The sequence below is a fragment of the Panicum hallii genome, chromosome 9 (genome assembly GCF_002211085.1).
Source record: "Panicum hallii strain FIL2 chromosome 9, PHallii_v3.1, whole genome shotgun sequence".
Lineage (NCBI taxonomy): Eukaryota > Viridiplantae > Streptophyta > Magnoliopsida > Poales > Poaceae > Panicum > Panicum hallii.
The window spans coordinates 6,092,458-6,098,181 of NC_038050.1; positions in this window are offsets into that span (position 1 = coordinate 6,092,458).

The following is a 5,724-nucleotide window of genomic DNA, read 5'->3' on the forward strand; positions in this document are numbered from 1 at the left end:
CCGTGGAACGGGGATCCTGCGATAAAGAATCCGGACTGCTTATTTTGAACTCGAGTACAATCAGTCGGTACAGAACAAATCTACTTGGTACGATCAGAGTAGAACTTCTAAGCTCGTACTGGACTAGGATACATATAATCCTATCCTCCCAGAGTACAAGGGCATAGAGTATATAAGACCGGGCAGAGAACTCCTCCAAACAAAAATTAATCTAAGATAATAGAAACCACCATACAAAATGTAGAGTATTACGCAACTCGCAGTTCGAACCTATCTAAACCTTATGTTGCTTGCACCTTCAAGTTCCTGATCTCGGTGACACCCTATATACAAATTGTATATAAATCTACTACGTTAAAATATCCCTAGTATATCTCCGTTAAAACACCAACATAAGAGTCATAATTTTCTCCTTGGGTTTGATGTCACAAAATTGTCACCTACATAAAAAGGGTGGAAGTGATATGTATAATTCCCGGAGCCGGTGTGATTCAACTCAGGATTTTCAAGGTTAATCCAAATCTAACCTTGAAGATTCATTGGATATTCAAGGATAGTGAGCAACTCTATGAACTATAGAACGATGTAAATAATTATTTCTGTGTGCTATATAAAATTATTGACTCAAGTCATGCATTCTCTACATGGTGCATATAGTCTGAGTGTTTAAATCCATGATGCCATTTTTAGTCTGCACCACTTTCAACATCTGATGAAGTCCATGCATTCATGTATATATTGTCAGCTTTGCCCTAATTAAATCCGTACAAAAATAAGGATTATATATATATTGAAAAAATTCATTCTACACGCTCTTGTAGCTACTCCTACATGTGTCTCTCATGATGTAGGACGTATCTGACCCACGAAAGGTACGTATAAAGGTACGTACAAGATGTATGTGATCATACTAGACTATCTGTGATGGTATATACTTTAAGTATGTGATCATATATGGAGTATATGGATATACTCATTTTTATATACTAGTACTATATAATATAATCATGATATACTTAAAAAATAGGGATGCTTTTAAATTTTTTCGTACATATCACTTTGAAGTATCTTAGAATTAGTATATGAACATACTCAAAGTGGTAAATAAATATGTGGACATACGTATGATGGTATACTGATGATGAGAGTAGCTACACAAGAGTATAGAAAAAACTCTCTCCCTCTATATATATATATGAGAGAGGGGAGAGAGAGAGAGAGAGATCATCCGCTTGGACCCCTACGGTACGATATGTTGGTGCTTCCAATGATCAAAGCGCTTGCTGGCAGCATATTAGGTCAACGTGTGTTAGAGCCCACCCATTTGGAGTGTGGGCGCGCGTGTGGCATATACGTCTTTCCTGTACGTACCGGAACCGAAGATATTTACCGCAGGCGCATATGGTGGCATCGTTAGTTGGGGGAAAAGAAGAGGCGCCAGGAAACATCATTCAGGTCTATGCAAGAAGTCCACCAGTGAAAACGATACAACAACGTACTGGTTGATTGGTAGTGCCTTGACCATCTGATCAACAGGGGATTAGAACGGGTTGAACTCTTTGCCTCTGACCTGAGATGGTCTCATTGACCTGCCGATATGAGTTAATTACTCAAGTCGGCTTGCCAATTTGATCTGCTCTAACAGTCTACCAGTACCAGGGACAGCTGCGGTTGGTGTTATCCTACTCACAATCATGGTCTTGTCCCTGTCAGCTTTCAGGCGGCAGTTGGCACGAACCCTTAATAACCGCACCAAGTCAGCGCCTGTGCCATGCCATGCGACTAATGATACGGCAAATTGATGCATTACGCGGATGGACACCGGGTCAAGGGGTTTAGCTCATCACTTCCTCCTCCTCCTTCCAACTCCCAACCAAGAGAGCAGAGGCCTTCTAGGTCCATTTGCCCTTGCCAAAAGTCAAGAGGACACAGAGACTGCAATGTGGGCCCCACCTCGAGGGCAATCAATGCGAGCATGCCGAGTACGGAAATGCCGCGCTTGCAGCGGTCCTTGGCAGCGACGGGGTTGACAGCGCGCAGGCAAGGGCATCGTACTGGGGGTTTGCATTGACGGAGAACTCGTCAAGATCTGCACAAGTTGGATGGCTGCTGGTCTGATGAGCTGAGCTGAGCTGAGACTGAGAGGCACCGAATTCCTTCGCAGGGGTAAGAAAACATTGACAAGGACGCAGGAGTAGATAGAATCTTCTGATTTTTGACAATCAGATCGAAGAGAGCAGAGAGCACTTGTGTCGATCTATGATTTTCCTTCCGAGCGCTGTAACACTGTCAATCTGCATAGGAATTAGGAAGTAAGTAAGACGAATTTCAGCAACAAAAAAAAAGAGTACTGTGACACCCAAACCCGACATGCCCCTGTTGCCGTCTGATATGTGCGTACGTGCTGTACGTGTAGAGACAAGTAGCCTCATCCCAAGTCCCGATCCGGGCTAGTACTACTGGTCTGCACGTACGCGAAGAAGAAGATCTCGTGCTGATTCTGGGGGGGCGCCGTGTCGGCCTCGGCCCTGTATTATTCCCCTGCTGCCGGATCGCTCTCATGGCAACACAGGCTCCGTCGCTCGCTCGCTCGCTCGACATGGCCGTGGCCCACGAGCACTAACGGTTGTCTTAACTCCCAGAACCGACCACGACCATGCGCGCCCATGAACGCCAACAGGGCCGGAACCAGGGGCATGCGGGCGCGTACGAGATGTCGCGCCAAATCGGATCACCCCGGCCCTCGCCAATCCGAGACTGCATCGCAGGGCGGCCAGCTACTTGTCCTGCCCAAGTGGACACCCCGATCCTCCTGCTCTCGCGGTTGCAGAGACGGATGCGCGGCGAGACGACAGGTCGTGGCGACCCATGTGGGCTCGCCGTGCGCGACATGGGCAGGCGCGCGCGGCCGCAGGGCGGGCCCCCGTCGCCGTCCGGGGTCGCGCCGCGCAGCGAAGCACAGCGACATGTCGCGCACGGACGGGCGGCGGGCCGCGGCTAGCGGAAGCCCCCGTTGAGATCAGCGCGTGATGGCACGGCGCGTACAACCGCCGGGGAGAAGAATACCGGACGCGATCGATGCGGCGTCAATGGGGGGGGAGCGGCGGCCGGCTGTGGTTAGTTACGGCGACATGGGGGGCCGGGCACGCGGGCCCGGCCGTATGGGAGGCGCTGCGGGGCGGCGCGGGGGCCAATGATGGGGGCGCGGCGGCGTGACACCCAATGTGGCGCTGCGTCCACGGAGGCCGGCCGCCCGGCCGGGTCTCGCCAGCGGGGGGTCGGGACGTGGACCGTGCGCGCGGCGCCGGGGACACGGGGGGACTCTCGCTCTCGCCGTGTTCGGGACGGATCGGGGAGGTTAGGAACGTCGCGCGGCGCCGCTGCTCGCCCGCCCGTGGACAAGCTCAGGTGCAGGTTCCCCCGCGCCGTGTCGCGTGCTCATGTTGACGTGATGTACCCATCGCACGGCGGAGAATGCTTCTGCTGCTGACAGGAGGTGAGAACAAGGATGCACGTCAGCTGCAACTTCTTTGGTCTCGATCTGTACATTATCATGAGTTTGGATCAAACCATCCGGCTTCCTGCAGCTCTTGCGCCATAGCATAGAAAAATAGAACCATGAATTCTTGGATACGCTTTCACAGCAAGTTTTGCTCCATTCCCGCCATTTTTAGGCCATTGGAGCTGATGTTTTAACTACAAAGGTAAACGCAACAGGCGAGTTTCCTCGGAGAAGAACAGAGAAAAGTTTTTCGTGGCCCGGGAAGGGACGGCCCACTCAGGCCCAAGTGCAGAGGGGATGGGGAAAAGGCCGACAAAGCCCATGTTACGGCCTTTCCTATATGTGGTGTTAAGCCCAGCTTATTTCGATATATTCTAAATACTATAGAACGGGACGCCTACTAAATGTCACTGAATATCTCAGAGTTCCTGAGAAGGGAATGACTACGTAACAGTCGAGTGAAAAAATTCTTTACATCAATCGATTTTCTCTCCAATGAAGGATTGCCACGTGGAACTGCCTAGATGGCAAGATTTGAGTGACGAGCAGCTAAAAATCAATCGTTTTTTCTAATCAACCACCGACAGGGGGAATGGACTGAGAGAACCGTGCATGCACCGATCGGAAAATGAAAGAAGACTGGCATGTTGTCAGAAAGATTCATTAGAATAAAAAGGAGATCCACATGAACATCCACGCACTGGTTAATGAACTAAAACAATACAATCCACTCAGCAAGATGACTGAAGATGTGCATGCTAGCAGCCAACTCGCATTGGTTAAGCTAAAAAAAATTGATTTTGCTGCTGAAAATTACAACCATGGCAGCACGTGATCGAGGAAAAAATTGAAAATAACATGAAAGGAATGGCAAAGCTCACGGGGGCAGAGAAGAACAAAAATTAAAACATACCTTAATCCAACAAAAAATCAAAAACATACCTAAAGAGATTAAACCATGAAAAAATGATTAAAAATCTGCCCAGCAAGGAAACACGTATGTTGCCATGAGATTGACTGCTGGCATGCCATCTTAGTGAACAATAATACTGCAAAATGAAGAGGTAGAACAAAATGGAAAAAGACACATACAAAACACAAACACCTGCTGGTTTAGATGACAACACGTGATAAAAAACAAGTACAGGAAAAATTGAGCTTCATGGTTCATCTAAACTAACCCAGCTGAACCCACAGCAATAATCAAAATGCACGCCGGTGCTCATAGACTTAGGGGTTATAACCATCAATGTTTTAGTAGTCTCTTCACGATCCAACTTGAGGCTTATATATTTTTAGTTTAAAATTATATAAAATTAAAACATGATCCTTTTAGGGTCCATTCTTAGATTATTTAGGCTAAATTTTAAGATTTTTTATCATAGGATAAAATTTTACGCATACAGAAATGAAACCTAGCTAGCTGGGAGCCCGTCGTACTCGGCCTTCTCGGTCAGACAGGACGCAGGAGCCCAGGAATTCCTTGCTCTCTCGGTCTCTCCGGCTGTCCAGCAGCACTAGTGGCGGGCCTGACTCCAGCACTAGCTCGCTTGCTGGGCCGGCACGGCAAGTCAGGCAAGCAGCCAGCGTATAAAAAATTGAGTGAGAAAGCAAATCGAAAATTACTCGAGTGTTAGTTAGGAATTCCGTTCTCCGAATTCAAGAGGTAATCTTTCCAAGCTGCTTTTTTCCCTTTGAGGTAGCGATTCAACCGGATACTGGCGAGCTGGACTGATAAATCGCGGGCTGGGCCTAGATTTAGCAGGCCCCAACAAGGATTGGCAAACTGTCAAGCTCGTAACGAGGGTCCGTTTGGTTGCGATTCAGTCGACCGATTCGCGTCACAGAATCTACTATCGCAACCAAAGGGGTTGGACGGGCGCAGCGATTCTCTGGAATCGACCGATTCCGCTAGTTCAGTCCGAAATCGGCTGGCACCCCAGATTTCCACAGATTCTACCCGTTATTTACCCACCACTGCCATCGGTTATGAGCGTACCGCTTCGTTGTTTTTTCCTTCCTGCCGAGACTCCCCCGACTCTTGCTCTCTCGTCTCCAACGCGACTGGGGTAGGGGTGCCGCCACCCTCCCCTGCTCCGGCGGACGGAGTTCCTGCCCATCTCCGGCAGCTCCTCTCCGGCTCCCCATCGCGATGCCCTCTCCCGCCGCGCCCCCCGACGCTGCCCGCCGCCACCGCCCGCCGCCCTCCCCCCGCCGCGCCC